The 17019-nt window shown below is 38.6% G+C and overlaps 1 protein-coding gene and 2 long non-coding RNA genes across 4 annotated transcripts in view; 1 reads left to right on the forward strand and 2 right to left on the reverse strand.

Moving 5' to 3' along the window:
- The window catches only part of LOC133839214 (serine-rich adhesin for platelets), a 47826-nt gene extending 45023 nt beyond the window's left edge, over positions 1 to 2803 (reverse strand). Inside the window, exon 1 of the mRNA XM_062270619.1 lies at positions 2535 to 2803. The gene's annotated coding sequence lies outside the window, so the exon portion shown is untranslated. The remainder of the gene's footprint in view (positions 1 to 2534) is intronic.
- The window catches only part of LOC133839239 (uncharacterized), a 75425-nt gene that overhangs the window by 24174 nt on the left and 34232 nt on the right, over positions 1 to 17019 (forward strand). The gene's annotated exons all lie outside the window — the stretch shown is intronic.
- On the reverse strand, positions 6657 to 8959 carry LOC133838829 (uncharacterized). Of its 2 annotated transcripts, none has more exons than XR_009894004.1 (4): positions 8496 to 8959; positions 8092 to 8431; positions 7018 to 7178; positions 6657 to 6956 (listed from the first exon to the last, which is right to left on the reverse strand). It is a non-coding gene; the product is annotated as an uncharacterized LOC133838829 (long non-coding RNA). The 2 variants fall into 2 exon arrangements; XR_009894003.1 differs by having other exon boundaries at positions 6662 to 6956; positions 7018 to 7133.

Consider the following 17019-nt stretch of genomic DNA (forward strand, 5'->3'; position numbering starts at 1 on the left):
GCTCGTGTTCAGCTCGGTCGAGGCTTGGGTCTTGGGTTGAGGAGCCAAGTAACCCACAAAAATATAGCCAATTGCTCAGGCTATACATAGCGCTCCCTCGCTATCTACAACTGAGCTGGTGCTTGTGCTTATTGGCAGATAATTGACACATAAAATTAGCATAATTTTTGGACCTGACAAGTGACAAGTGAGTAGTTACGGCCGGAATACAATGAGCAGCTGATAGCCATCAGAATTCGTAATGACCAAAGCTGAGAATTCATTTCACTTTTTGTAAGGCATTTTTCTCTCCCTCTTTTTTTTTTCGTTCTTATTTGGCATGTGCAAGTATTATAAAAATATTAAATGTGCTTTTGGTGTTGTTGGTGTTATTATTTTCTCTCTTTCTGTTGTACGCGTATGTATGGAATTTAAATTAATAAATTAGGGACTTGTTGTCTCCATTACTGTTCTCACATAATTTGGATTTGGATTTCTGGGTTATCTGCTTGATGTCTATCTATGCAAATGTGAGACCCAAAAGAAAGTAAAGAAAGTGTGGTAATCAATGCGTGCGAAATTCTCGTTTATAAATCGCTGCAGATTACCATCCGGATTGGCTAGTTCTGAATGACTTTATTAAGCAGGTGAATTGCTTCTCGCATTTGTATTTTGTATTCGCAAGGCACTGAAGTTTAAATAATAATAAGAATGTTAAACGCGGTTCACTTGAGACAGTCCTTGCAGCTTAAGTTCCCAGTACGAGAACATAAAAGGAGTTGTTGTCAGACTTTTCACTTTCAATAACTGACCAAGGTTGCGTTATGCCAAGCCCATGATTGATTTATGGATGACAGTGCTAAGTGCCTAGCCACCTGAGGCTCTACAGCTTAGACGCTGCAATTCAGATCAGTATGTACATAAATCGGAGCAAATGTCAAGCGAAACGGCAAAAGAGATGCAGAGTGAAACATTCATGTCGATACTGTCCTGTGACAAACAATTTAATTTATGAAAATACAGAAAACTAAAGCAGAATGCCAAGCGAAATTTCAATGTGAACAGACAGCACCAACAACGAAAGCAACAGCGATTGAAATTGTAGTGAACAGAGAGAGAATAAAAAGTCGAATAGAAAGAGCGAAAGATGTCGCATGGAGGCTGCAAAAAGGTTTTTAATGTTGGCAGCCCAAGAATTGGGTTTCAATTGAATTGAAGTGCTTAAGTACAGTTTTTATTCGCGCAGAGAACATTCTAATTCGATAGCAAATAAAAAGAACAATGAAATGAGATGGTATGTGTATTTTGCTTATCGGCGCGTCTAATGAACTTCTGAGAATATTTTGATAGTTTCATTTGAAATAGGATGGAAACATTTAAGAGTATTAAGACTTCGTAGAACGAAAGTGTATGCCTACTCCTTCCAGATTTTCTTACATTTGACACTTGAGTGCGCATTGTTGCTGCTGTAGCTCCTTGGGCAGTTTGCGCAACGAATCAAATTTAAATTTCTTGATTGTCTAGTCGAGTGGCAGTCCAAACTTGGAGCTATAACATCGAGTTCTGCAGATCCCTTTGCGATTTGCGCATAATAATAATTTGAACGACGTGCTCGGAATTGGTGACTGGTCACTGCCGATGATGACTGTTTCAATGTTTCACTGCCTCGATGGCTCGATGGCTCGATGGCTCGATGGCTGCCTGACTAGCTGGTTGGCTACTCCCGACTCTTGTTAAAAATCGAGGCAAAATGTCGCCCGGGCTAAGTGACTGATGGACTGGCCGCTGACATGGGCAGACATGGCCTCCCTCTGGTCGTTATCTTCTTTGCCTGTCAACGCGCAGCAGCAAGCCATGCTGTTAAATGGAGCAAAAAGTGTTGCCCGAACAATGGTGTCAATTAAACATTACATTGTTGTTTCCACTATGATGGACTAAGGGATGCAGATGGCAAAGGCAAAGGGACCTTCAATTTCAAATGCGTGCAAGTTTTTTTGTGCGTTGTTTTGCTGTTACCAAATTGACTCTAAGTTGTGCGTGTCTTGGCCTGCTTAACAATAAAAGTCTATTAAAGAGCAGTAGTTTAATGCTTTTGCTCCGCTGCGAGTCTCTGTTTGACTTTGAGGTTTCCTCTTTTTACTATATTGACTTACAGTCCTTTCAGATTTCGCATCACCCGATCCCTTGTATTTCCCATGAACCTTTTTTAATGGCGGGTCCACGTTGATGAAGGCTTTAGGGTGACATAAAATGATATAAATGTTGCTCTGCGGAACGCACGCTGTTGACTAGTCGAAGAACTGGACCCTAAAGTGGATCCGAAAATTTGTTTGCTTTGGTTTTATGTCACTGGGGTTCAGGTAGGATGAGGTCAAATTGAAATAGCGTGTGGATATGAAGCACAACGGTTCCAAGAACGTTGGAAATGAATCACGGTCTAGAATTCGTATCAATAAAGCTACTCAATTAAGAAGAGGACAACGATCTTCAAAGACTGTATGTACACTATTATTGTATATCTGGTAAAATGACAATATTTATCAAATTTCACTCACCGTTTAAAGTTAATTATCAAGATATTTGTATGTTATTGCACAATTTTATTGCAAATTTTACACCGAACGTTTTAAAACAATTTTTCACTTGAACTTATTTAAGTGTTGTACAATATATATAGTTTTCTTTTATATTACAAATTCGATTGAAATGTCTTGCAAAACATTGCGTTGAAATGCATTACACAGTTCTTTCGTTCCGAAGGATAACTTCCCATATATCCAGAGCTGCACTTGAACGGCGCACGCGTGACCGAGACGAGAGTTTGCCGAATGGTTAGCAGGGCCAGGTTCTTATATACCCTCGTGCCCCGCTCGCAGCGCCAAATCAGTCAGCGTAAATTTCTTTTGGTAATAATGTTCTTGCAGCGCCAGCGGCAGCGGCAGCGACGGTGGCTCCGGCAGCGACCGCGACTGCGCGGCTACCGAGGGCTGAGAGCGTCGTCGGCTCTGAACTGAGACGCTGGCGATTTTCGCAACTTTTAATTCACTTTACGCAAAAGCCCTCCATCACTGCCGGTGTAAGCGTCAGCACATCAGATCGAGCGCCAACGTCGAAGCCGCGACGTCGTCGTTGACGTCGAAGTCGGCGTCGAAGTGAACTGCGCAGCGTCTGGCATAAATTGTAAGCCTGGTTCAGCTGTTTAGGGAGATTCTCAAGACAGACGCTGACTTCGCTGTCGCCATTTGTCTTTGCGCTTTGCGTTTTGAGTTTTCTGCTTTTGCCAAGGCTGCTCTCTCCGATTCTGGTTTCTGCCGGCTGCCCATTTCGGCCAAAAGAGGGCAAGAAGTGTGAGTTGACTCTTCTGGTCAGCGGACTCGGCTTTTTGGCGCTGTATTTGCGCTTGTTGATTGGTCGGCTACCAGCAACATCAGTAGAAGCTCAACCAGCGATTGTCGATTCGGCTGGGGTTGCCCTCAGCTGATTGTTGTATTTGGCTTTGGCTTCAGCTTCGGCTTAGTCTGCAGTTACTCATTTCGTTTTGGCTTTTGTTTTGATCTCGGTTTGCGTGATTTATTGCGGAAAATTATTGTTTTGTTATTGTTTGCGTAACCAGAGTTTGTATAATACAGCGTCGTCTTTCGCAGAGAACTCAACAAGTGATTCACGTGTCTTTAATTAAATGAACATTAACTGCTTTATTTAAAGTCTCTTAATTTGGAATAGTTCGTTGACCTTGCCCTCTGTACTGCTAGGATCGTTTGGGGAATTTTTCAAATCGTCTAAGCCCACCCGAAAGCCAATTTGCCATATCAACGATGAACGTGCAGCGATTTGAGTTTGTTGCTTGAGCGGTTGCCAGTTGCCAGTTGCGAGTTGCCAGTTGCGAGTTGCCAGTTGTCAGTGTGTCAGTGTGCCAAATTGAAATCCTCCTGACGATTTTCTCATAAACATAAAGATAAAAATAATCTGTGCCAAATTAATTCCAACTGTGGCGGCGGGGTGAAAGCTTTGACAGGCGCATTTATTTTGCTCGTCATTTCATCGAACAGGCGAACCTAGGGCGCATATAAAATTTAAATTCTCTTTTATCTGTGTAGGGCGCAGAGATTTTTTTTCTTGATTTTGTTTTCAAGGCTTTCAAGTCATAAACGCTCATGCCATAGACAAAAATCTCAATATTGCGCTCTCACAATGTGTGTGTGTGCGTGTGTGTGTGTGTGTGTGTGTGTGTGTGTGTGTGTGTGGGTGTGTATGAAGTAGGTGTAGGTGGTGACATGAAAATATCCATACATAGATACATACATATATCTGTGCATCAAGGTATCTTTGTATATTCGCATCTGAATCTCAGGCCTAAATACCTAGCACAGGTGCCGTCAATAGCCAATGTTATACCTCTGTCGTTGCTGATGCTGCTGTGTTGGCTCTTAACGCGAGCACGTGATTTGCATTTCTAAATGGTGAGGACAGAACGTCGATATGCGTGTGTGTGTGTGTGTGTTTGCTTGTCTATGCATATTTGTATGGGTGCGTGTGTGCCAGCTATACAAATGTTTAAATAATAAATTGTTTCGAATTATTGTCACTTTGGAACTGATCAAATTGATTGGTAATAACAATAATAATGCGACAACAACAACAGAAATAGAAACAACAATAATATGGGAGCACCACGTCCTTTGAGAGACCGATTTTGTCAACGTCCTTAAAATGTGCGGACTATAAAAATGTTCTTATGATTTTCAATAATCACACGCATTAAATTAACATAATGGGCACATTTTCAATATTGCCAAGTATCGGGCAACGGCAATAACTTTTCAGTTTAATATTTGAAATTATTTTTCATTTTGATTTTGAAGCTATTTTAAATGTGAGTGAGCCCTCAGGATTCAAAATATTTATTTTACTTATCTGGGTCACTTTGTTTGTGGAATAATTGTCTGAAGAATATTGTCATGTTATTAAATTTTGTGAGACTTCAATTTGTAGTAGGCTATAAAATGAAATGGTGATAATATTAAGCTGACAATAATGGAAAAGTTCACGCAGAATACTAAAGAATTTGTGGTTTTCGATGTAGGTTAACGAACACAATAATTAACGAATCTTAATAAATAAGGATAAATCTGAGCAGACAAACAAACTAAATTGCAAAGTGCGATAAATTTCTAAGAAAGAAACACTTCTCAACTCCCAAGTTGAAAATCTTCCAATGAGTCATGAATTTCAGCTTTCTTAAATTCTTTTTTCTTGCCAACAAGTCGAAGATTCAAAAATTATGCCTGAAAACACACATGCACATGCATTTCACACAGATAATAAAGTTACGAAATTTATTCTAGATACAGTTAAGTAAATTTTTGTGTTTGAGTTGGATGAGTTCACTTGGAGGCTTCGAAGATAAGCAACTCAAAAAACCCCAAAACACTTAACAAGCAAAAAAGAAATAAAGAAAAACACTTGAACGTCAAATTCTGCATAAAGTAAGCGTTGCTTCGAGGCCTTGAAACACATTTTGAGGGGACTACACACTCACACTGAAAATTGGCCGGAACCGAGTTGGTCACAAATATTGGTGGTAGCGGTTGACTCTCAGAACTTTCTCTGCTGGGCTCTATAAAAGCATGCTGATGAGGACGATGACAATGATGACGGCAGCTAATAGAAAGTTCTCCCGAAATTAATTATTTTTGAGAAATTACCAAAACAACCGCAAAGTAAGCAAAGCAAAGCAAAACAAAACAAATACAAAAAAAAAAAAAAAAAACAAAACAAGCAAATTTCAACAATCAAAGCAAAACGTCGTAGACTGTTGTACCCATCTCTGGTTATGCATACATATAGACAATATGTTAAACTCAGACCATTAAAACTAAATCCAGTGCAAAAACTCGCTCCAGCTGAGACGATCGTTGAATTTTTATAAACTTGTCGCAGACGTGTCACAATTTCTTTGGTGTTGTAATTTCCTCATGTTCTTTTTATTTATTTTTATTGTGTTTTTTTTTTTTTTGTTTTGAAGCACACCCTGCCTAAAATTTGTGCCACTGACCGACAATTTGCCGGCATCGCAACGCCAACACATGAAAGCCTCGATCAATTGAATACAACGCGGTAGCAAATTTGCGTTTCGATTTCAACTTGAATTCAATTCATGATTATTCGTTTCAAGTTGTTGTGCTTTGGGTCTTGAACTTGAGCAGCATCAACTGTAAAAACCAGTTTGCCAAAACAATCAAATTTGTAATTAAGACTAAACTGATTTGATTGCTGTGTATTGGGATATAAGCGGATTTCAAAATTCTAGCCGACAAAATATTTCAAGTGGCTGAGAGCAACAGTTTTTAGACACTTAAATTCTTCAATACATATTTTCTACATACTTCAGAGTTTTCTAATTTGCGCTCTTATAAATCAGAGTTGGTAAGCCAAAAACACACGATCTAGCAGACTCGTGGATGTCTGATGTTTATCTATTTGAACTTTTCGGCCGGTGGAAGTTTCCTAGAAGCGACACGTTGGATAGCCAGATAGCTTTTTTGAGTTCAACTATGCCGCAAAAAGTATTTAAAGTTTCCATTGTTAAGATTAGAAGTAACAACTTGCCTGTGTGCCTGTGAGCGTGTGTGTGTGTGTTTTACAAGTATAAATATGTATTATATAGATTGCGCTATAATTTGCGCTCGTTTATTTCAGCTAAACCATAAATGGAAAACATAAATCGGGAAATTGTTTCAGTTGAAGCACACTAAAGAAGTTTTGTTTGTGGCTCCTTTTAATGCTCCTTTTTTATGACTTAATTAATATGCATAAAAACTTATTAGGCATTTATGTAAATTGAGTAACCAGGTGATTTGTTCATTTCATACTGGGCACTACTTGTCTTCTTTATTAATTTATACACAATAAAATTTGCATTTAAAGCACTGCTTCTTCCGCAGATGTTGTTTCGCTTGCTTTTACTTTTCGTTGACCTATTAAAAACATAAATAATTTAAAAATATATGAATACAGACATTAATGGGTTGCGTTCACCTGTAAATTATGAAGGAGCTGGCATTTAAGTTAGATTTTTGAAATAGGAACGACTTATTGGTTTACCTATGCATTAATTAGCTCTGGCACACCCAATGTCTTCTTAAAGCAAATTACTGTAATTTGAGTAACATAATCAATGCGTTTGCTCATGTTAAGATCTAAATATAGACACAAAATACGTTAAAACACCAATTATATTTGTTGTTGTGCTTGTTTGTTGTCGGTTTCAAGCTAAGTTACAGATCTCCCAAGCGCATTAGCTGCAGAAGCTTGTGACGACTCAGCCGCGACGATGATGACGAGAAGGAATGCCAAAGGACAATTAACGTTGACTAGGTTGTTGATGGTCAGTCGGATACACAGGCAGCAGGCAGCAGGCAGGGAAACAGGCAGACAAGAAGACAAGCGGACAGCCAAGAAGCCAGTCGAGAAGCCAACAGACAACATTTGCTTCAAGATCAAAGACTATAAAAGGCACAGTAGGAGCAACAGTTGTATCTAAATTTAGACAACTTGCTTGAAGTTAAAGGAAGTTCAGCAGTAGTCATAGACTGTCATACTTGGGCATTGGATTGCTGGCCTTTGTGTCTGGAGTGGACTGTCAAGAAGTGTTGACGGTTGCGACTGCTGAGAAGTGTTTGCGGCATTTCCGCACTAAAGGCTAACTGAATTAGCCAAGAGTTGCATCTCTGCTATAATTAGATGAAATCATTATGTTTGAATTTGCTGGCATTTTTGATTTTATTATATGTATTTTACGACCCTTTTCTGACGGCACTTTAAATAGCTTAATGTTACTTTTTATGTGCCTTATCTTTATTTCTGTATCAGCTTAAACCTTGAATACGAATCGAATGTTGCAGCTGCATAGGAGGTGTTGTTCTTTCTTAATTTTTGTAATAAAATTCGCGAGTCTGCATCTTATGTTGTTGTTTGTGTAATCAGATATCTTAATATATCTGAGACCAAGTATTACTATAGTTATTTATGCAATTTAGCAGTTAGCCCTTAACAGATTCAGACTTTATCTGGATATATGAGCCATTTGATGACCTTTTTAATGGTACTTACGCAGAGATATCAAATTTCTATTACTTCTTTGAATAAAGTTATGTTTACGTTCAGTGAGATTTATTAAATACTACAAAAAATTCTCTTTTAGTTATTAAGAAGTTTTCATAGCATTCTGAATTCAATAATAATCCTTTTATTTTGTTTTGCCAGAGGAGAAGTAATTGTCTAAGGCTTTTACCATTACTCCAAGTGAAGTATGCCATTTGTGTAAAGCAATGAACAATATTCTTGTTTTCATATACCAGTATATTCGAGTGCGCATTCCATATATAGTATGTATGTATGCTAATATGTGGCACGCAACTCTTTTTTATTGTGTTAGGAAAAATTTCGTGAACTGGGTAATTTTTGCATTAGGCAAATTATTACTTAATTAGCTTTCCATTTTAAAAAATGCTTACCAACATTGCTATCTTGCGTGTTGAGCTTGTCGTAGCAATTTTTTCAAATGCTCACTGAGGAGCTGCTGTAATTTATTAAATTAAATCATAATAAATGCGACGTGCCCACAATGCCTGACCATAAATAGAAATTATGACACATTTCGTGTGGACACGGAAACCATCCAAAGTTTAGTTTAGGGGCTGGCTTATTAATTAAAGCAAATGCGTGCGGTTGCAGATTGTGGTTGTACTCAGGAACACCCTCCAAACTCATATTCTCATTCCCCCTTCATACGTCTATAAACTCACTCGTCACGTGCTCGCTAATGTGTGGTCGTTCATTTCAAATATTTGTAATATTTATTTCGTTTTATCTCGCTGGCATCATCATCGACACGCATTCGCAGAAACGTCCTCTCGTTATGGTGTTTTTATTTTGAATATTACTCATTTATTTAAAACACTATTATTAACATATTTGTATGGTTTCGTATGTTATGTTATTATTTTTTTAGATTATAAATATATACAAAAGTGTTATGATAGCGACTATTGATCTTATTTAATTTAGAAAGAGATGGTTCATCATAAAATACTTTCAGGGGAACGCGCCCCATCCCGATGTTACTATAAAATTGTTGAAAAAATACAAATTGAAATACTTTACTTTTAAGCTTATCGCAATGAAGAGCTTGTCAACACGATAATATATGAATACTTAATCTGTGATTCATATGTTGTGGACTGTGCTCTAAAAAATTATTGGGTCAATGATACCAAAAAAGTAAATTACGTTTATTCCTAAATAAACTCTTGCTTTTGGGGCAAGTTCATCTTCACGTGCTTTATCTTGGATTGTTTTTGAATGACAGAAAACACAAGTGTTCAAATAAAACGATCATATAGAATAAAGTTTATCGCTTCGTGAAATTTACATTTATTCATTTTGGTTGTTATTGAAATTTAATTTGGAACCCATTACGGCAATGAATATGTCGCGATGATCCTGAAACCAACCGCTGCCGACCCGCACAAAGGCTAATAAACAAATGAGCATTACGAGGACTGTTTTGTAAGAGTGTAACAGAGATATGGGCGCCTTCTTGCTTCTTGCTGTATGAACAAACTCGTACGTATTTATGCAGTCGCACTAATTTATCAAGCGGCAAAGTTGTTAAGCAGAATTTTAATTTTTTAACAGTTTTGCTGGGGTGCACGAGTATAAGTAAAGTATTTGTCAGGGTGTTGCGCCAAAAAAAGACGGAGAAAAAGACAACAAAAGGGCTGGCTGGCATGTGCAGAGTAAATACAGGAACGGGTGTGTGTATGTGTATGTGTATGTGTATGTGTGCGAGTATTAGTGTCTTTTTGTCTGGGTTCGTTGCTCGTTGTTTAAGTGCAAAAATGAGTCCCAGTTACGGTTGCTCTCTTCTCCGCTTAAAAGTTGTTTTGTTTTCTTTTGATGTTTTTGTTGTTGTTGTGATGAATGACGCTGCATTTGGTCGAGTTTTTTGTCTGAACAGAATAATTTACACGACACAAACATTAGCAGCAAAAGCTACCATAAAAACATGCAGCAACTGTAACATAAAGTGACTTTAATGGATTGTGCCACACAGGCGGCAGGAATTAGTTTGTTATGTCTGCAATAGACGAAAATTTCGTACGGTTTTGGATATGGATATGGATAGGGGCAAGCCAGCATTGAGTATTACGCTCGTTAAAGTGGGTAACCTTTAGCAGGAAGCTCATTAATTTAAATCAAATCAAAGTAGGAGAATGCACATAACTCACAGTCCCACACACATTTCAAGAGAGAGACAGAGAGAGAGATAGAGAGAGACACACAAACAAATGTTGACCATTTAAATGAGCTATTGTCAGTTTAAAGTCACATCTATCGCACACACATCTGCACTGGATTTATGTGGAGCACTTTGCTCAAGACATTTAACACCTGCAGCCCTGGTTCACGCCCCCCATTAGGGCTATCAACTGCGTCCAATCAGATTTTTCAACAGCAGCATCAACTAAAACGATCATCAAAATAATTTATGATGCACATCAGCAGGCATCTAGAGCCAGGGATGAGCACTGTTTTTGCGCTAACCTGAAGCAACACCTAACCAAAACTCATACATACACACACATACAGCCAAGAACATGCATACACGCTCATAGCAATGCTCACCTGCATGCTGGTGTCCAGCACCGTTGTCCATTTTGTGGCCATAATGCTCAACCATAAGTTTTTCTCTGCAAAACATAAACAAGCTAAATCAAGTCAAATGCGCTAATAAATCTTGGAAGCGTCGACGTTGACGTCGTCAACTTAGTTGTGGTTGTTGTAGCTGGCTAGATAGGTGGTTGTTGTCATTGTTGTTGTCGTTGTCGTTGGCATGCAAATGACAGCAGTACTCGTGTTAAGCAATTGGGCTGTAGCTTGTCTTTTCTTTTAAATTGGTTCTTCACACACGCCGTATGCTTAATATTAAGAGCCATAAGTTTATTTATGGAGCTTTCTCAGGCCAAAAAATTCATTTTATAATTGAGTTAAACTTCATGACGTTTCTTCTCTCATTGCAAGGCAATTAAATGGCAGCTATCTAATTGAAATGTGTACGCATAATTAAATCTCGACCAGCGCCGCAAAATCTAATTGCTGCCAGAGTCACCCAGTGCGCAATTGAAATCAATTTGCCTCGCGTACACTTGCAACAACGAAGGCATTGTTACTTCCAACTAGCAACAGTTGCTGTTGGAGTAACAGCAGCAGTCGTAGCAATCGTAACAGTTGTCGTTCTTTGTTATTCTTGGCGCAGTGGCTACGCAAGCAGCTCGTTAGCGACGGCAGAAGCAGCAGCTTAAGTCATATTGACAATCCCAAAGTTGTGTAATCCTTCGCATCGCCAGTCGGAGACAGATGCAGAGTATGAAGCTGACGCTGACGCTGAGACTGACGCTGAGACTGAAGGCAATCCGATTTGCAGAGAAACTTAAAACAGTCGAAGAACTTTAGTTGTGATGAGGGCAGCGATATATTTAGTCAGCATTTACATTTAGTCGTCTTATGTCATTAATATTAAGTCAAACCCCACTATGCCATTTTATTTGACCCAATAACGCTCTGCTCCATACTTATATGGGACTAAGCCAATGATGTTCCACAACTTTGGGGATATTGGTTCATTGAATTTGTTTGTTTGCATTGCGTAGCTCTTCCGCATCCCGATTTGTGTTGGCTAAGATAAATGCTTGTGATTGTATGATAACTGTGCTTTCTTTGCATAATTTTGCAGTTAACACTTGAGCGAAGAATGAAGAGCCCAGAGAAATATCAGCTCAAATGATGCAAGCATTGTTTTTGACAAAGGCCGATACCAAACCAGTTGAGTTGCTTTAGAAATTCTCGCACGTTTGACGTGTGTCGACCGTTCATATAAATTCATCATTTTATTTTAAATTTCACATACGTTGACAATTTTATTGCCTACGAGTTGTGATAGCGATTCTTTTGTTCCGTTTAAGCTGGACTGCTGGCAGTCTGGTTGTCCGTTGTCCGTAGTATTGTCTGCTTGGGTACTTGGATGGGCTACAGCCTGTGTCCATTGTTTTATGTGCACATACAAATATTTACACAGTTGCTTTTGCTCTGTTAGTGGACAATGTTTGATGTACCATACCATGCTCCCCTTGTCCCTCATGGGTGAGAGTTGTCAGCAATCTTTGCAGTCGCCCGCTGCATTCTGATGCCACATCAAGCCCGAAAGTGGGCCAGTAACATGCGCTACGAAACCAGAATCAGAATCAAGCACAGAAACAGAAACAGAAACCGAAACTGAAAAAACAAAACAAAAAAAAAGTGTCACACCTGTCTGCCGGTGATTCTGTTTGTCTGTATGGATGCTTGTCGCTCATTGAAAACTTTATATAAATGTTATAAATACATACAATAAAATTGTTATTTACACTTTTTTGGAAAGAGAAAGTCCTGATCGTTAGCGGAGGCGCATGAAACGTGATTTCATTTATATTTAAGTAGTTCTGTATTTGGTTTCTTCGCTTCCTTCGTTTTTGCGAGCGACATGTGAGAATTCTTAAGGGCGTTGAGTCTCATGAAATTTATTTGTGAGAATTTTGAATGAATGTTTTTTTTATTATTGTGTTTGCAAATGACACGGGTAATAACACCAGCATTATATGCCATTTTCGTTTCGTTATGCTTATTTCTCAAACGTGTGATACATTTTTAGTTTACTTTGTAACATATATCTTAAGTCTTGTTGCGATACTAAATACACAGAAATGTGTTCGAATTTATGTTTGTGATGTTTGGCATGTGGAATTAAGGCTAGATAAACTATACAAGATTGCTTAACTGTTGAATTTTTAACAGATTGTTTGTATAATCTCTTTCTGCTTTATCTGCAAATATCTTTAGGTAAACTGCGAAGTAATAAAAATTGATTTGGAAGCCATAAACCTAGATGCCAAACAAAACTAAAGAAGATATATAGTAGATTTTGACGACATATTGAGAAGTTTCAAAGTTCAGTAACCTCCAAGTGTGACTCAACTGATCAAGTACCAAATATGTAAATTAGTAAATGGGCATAAAGCGTTGGCGTTGCTGATACTATTACTAAGATCCGAATTTGCAAACACATTTAGTTAGTGTAAATATGTTTTGAATTTACTTCTTCCAAAGTTGGTGCGAATTGATAAACAATTTAAAAAATTAACTTAAAATTATGGTTATCAGAAGTGTCATAAATGTTCATTAGCAAAATATTTCGTTTACTTCGAGTCTCAACCTAGTCATTCCGCAATTGATTTATGGGTAATAGACAGAGCATTATCGATTTGCTTAATAGAGAAGCAGCAATATTAATTATGTTAGAGTTCTAATTCATAATTTGTCATTGGCATTAGCAGTGTGCTAGAAGAGAATAGTAACAATACGAAACATATTTATAATAACTAAATTTAGTGGGAGATTCGAAGAAATGCTAGACTTCTACATTTCGTTTCTTATATCCTCATCATCCTCATCATTAAATAGATTTACATTAATCTGCAAGGTTAAATGCAAATACAAATAATTTCATAAAATAGCCTTTGTGACGAACTGTCCGCTGTGCTTTTTGTAGTGGCATGTGTTTACTTATGCTTGGCTAGCGACCGTAGATAAGCTGATAAGAAGCGTGCAGTCCGGCCGATTGACATTTAAAATTCAGCACTGTCCACTGTGGCCGTTTACAGCACTTGGCATTAAAATATGACTGTAGAGGCTGCAAAAACCTAGCGCCGGTTTAAAAACAGAAGCAGGCGAAACGATAAATGGTCTGCTACGTGTTCTGCGTTATAATTGGGTTAATGCGCTGCAATACTGTCGCCAGGCCATGCTAGGGCAGGCCAGGGCAGGGCAAGACCCACACACCGTCATCGTCATGGGTAGTAAAGTTATGGCACGCGTTGCAGGCTAACTCGTATGTAAGGAGGCTGACAGTGTGACGTTTCTAACTGGCAAATGTGTAGTTGACGAATGAAACTAACTTGCATTGCGGTCTATGAAAGTGGAAAACGTTTCAATTTGCCGCCAAGACTAAATCCATGTAACGGTTAGTGGCCGATTCTCTGCTACGGGCAATTCATGTGTTGATTGAGGTGGCTGATAATTAGTAGAGATTGTCGGCAATGTGATTAAGGGGCAAATTGCTCTAATAACTGATTCTCTTGAGGTGGCAGCAGGTCATAAAAAAAATACATACATATATATGTGATATTATGAATAGGATTACATTTGATTGGTCTTATAAGTATGTATTACTGGATGCATGAGTATGTGGGAGAGAGTATTTGAAAGTCGAGCATATCTGACTTGTTTGCTTACGCCTGGTTTCTCTTCTTTATTTAAATGAGGGAGCCTCAACAATTTCAACCAGAGCATCACTTGCAAACACATTGCCTGGCCAAGTACGCGCTTGTACATGAGTATATTAATATTAAACTGTTAAGGTTTCTCCGGCTGCCGCGACCTAATTGAAATGCAGGCGGCATTCTTGCAAAGTTATTATTGGTTATAGTACTTGTGTGTGCATGGACCTTTACCATTAAGCTGATCAGCGGGTAATCAATTTCAGACTTGACTTCTTACTTACTGTTATTAAAGGTACATACACCACTTTAAGTACTTAATTAACGTTTAAAGTTAATATATATAACTTTGTAGTTGTAATTATTGCTTTGAGTGCTGCTGACAGCTTTATTGCACCCTTAGCTCCTCTAAAGCTTCACTGCTAGCCGACCGCTGCCCGCTGTCCGCTGTCTGTTGTCCGCTCTCGGCTGTCGGCTGTCGGCTGCCGGGTGTCGACTGTCAATGGCGCATGTGTTTCTGTGCCTCGACCATTGTCCATAGTCTCGACCTATGTCACTAATTACGAACTGCTGTTTAGTTGGCGGCGTAGACGCCGTGGCGCCAATGACAAAGTCGACTGCCAGCTGTGGTTCCCGCTAATCCATTACCAGCGTCATTAATCTAATGAGCTGCTGCTGATGTTATTGTTGCCATTGCTATCGTTGTTGTTGTTTTTTTGCGGCTGTTATTGTTGTTGTTGTTGTTGTTGTTGCTTCTGATGTTCTTTCTAGTGCCATTGGCGAAATGTGGCGAGTTGTCAATGCAATAACGTTGCCGCTATTCCCATCCGCTTGCTCATCACCTTACTTACACATGTCAGTGGCATGGCAAACGCTCATCACCTGATCCCAAGTGCCAATTCATCGATATGTACATATGTATGTATGTACAAATATATATAGCAGAATTATACTGGCTGTTCTTTGCTATTGGTCCATAGTTTTGCCACCCGGTTTCTTGTCAGCGGCAATTAAGAGCGCTATGCTCGTATTCACTGTTGCTCGGTTGCGTATACGACACGTGAGCTATTCGAAAAGTTTTGGTTCTAATACATACATATGTACATATATAAACATGCGCTCGATTTATTGCTAAACCGATTTCGATTTGTTGCTGAGAATTTGCAGTGTATGTTACAAATGCGATGTGTACGCCCGCGGCTTCTTGGCAACGAAAATTTGCAAGCGTTTACTTTAAATTAATAAAGTTTCTCCTGACGAATTGAACTTGTGGTGAACTCTTGCCCAACTGTCTGTGTGGTAACAAATTGCATTTCTTGCTTCGACAAACATGCTAATGTTGATTGCGAAAATTTTCAAAGCACACATGCACAAGAATTTTGAGCAGCAAACAAAACATTTGAGATGCTAAGCCTTTGCTATTTTCGTACCCTTTCTACGCACACTACCATACGCCCCATGTGTCGCTCAAGTTTTAGTTAAGTTCTTCGACCAAATATTTTGTCGCCAAAAGCATTCCTTTAATTTAGTTTTGATTCAAGATTTTCTTGTTTAAATATATATGCAAATAAATAAGTAGAGTTGTATCTGTTCTATGTATAAAACACGGACTTGCCTTTTTCTATACTTGTTGTTATTGCTCACTGGTTAGTTTTGTTTGGTTTTGGGCAAAAGTTTTACGTTGAAAACTTGTGGCCAGGCAGCAAAACAAAGGCGCAAATTACAGTTGCAGTTTCTGGAATTTTCTGCTGCATATACATTTGTATAGTATGTATGTATGTAAATATCTAAAGTATATGTATGTATGTTATATACTTCATATATATTTATATGCATTTGTATGTTGTTTTGTTCCTATTGCTGGCGGCAGACATTTCCGCAGTGGGCAACGCAAAATGAAGCATTTCCGGTGTGTTTACAAGAAAACACTATGAAATTTCTGCTTCGTTTCTTTTACAACTTTGTTGTCGGTTGTTGTCGTTATTATTATGTTGTTGGTGTTATTGTTGCTTGCTGGCTGCTGCTATTGTTGCATTTCGCGAAACTTTCAGCGCCTGGTTCAAGACTCAAGGCTGAAGTCTCGATTTCTTTGATGATGAACAAAAAGCCGTTGTGGCTAAAGGCGCCTTGGCCACTGGCAGGACATTTCCTGGGCTAAGCTAACCCCTCAGTGAGTCCCTCCAAAACAACGACAACAACAACGTTTACAACAACAAGAAAACAATTACAGTAACTAATAAAGGAACATTTAAAAAGCAAAAGTTTGTTCCATAACTGTGGGCTTTGTGGAGAGAGTCTGAGTCTGAGTATATGGGTCGTTGTCGTGCTGAAGGGCTGGGCTGCTGCTGCCTCGCCTCTGAGTTTTCGATCTCGCTCTCTCACTGGATGTACATGAATAAGCAATTACAAAGTTGTTATTAAAACGATTATGCAAAATGTTTTTTTGGATGCCAAATTGAATAAAAGTGCACTGTTGTGTATCCCAAGTGCTCAACTAAAATTGTGGCGCATTTCAATCAATTCTCTCCGAAAGATGCTTTAATTAGACTTTTAGACTTTTGTTTGTGTTCCTAGCGCAGTTATAAGTAGTTACATATTTGGGATGATATTGTGCTATTCACAATGCCAGTCCAATGCCAAAGCTAATACAACCCTTTCTCAAATG

The sequence above is a fragment of the Drosophila sulfurigaster genome, chromosome 2R (assembly GCF_023558435.1).
Source record: "Drosophila sulfurigaster albostrigata strain 15112-1811.04 chromosome 2R, ASM2355843v2, whole genome shotgun sequence".
In the NCBI taxonomy this organism is placed as follows: domain Eukaryota; kingdom Metazoa; phylum Arthropoda; class Insecta; order Diptera; family Drosophilidae; genus Drosophila; species Drosophila sulfurigaster.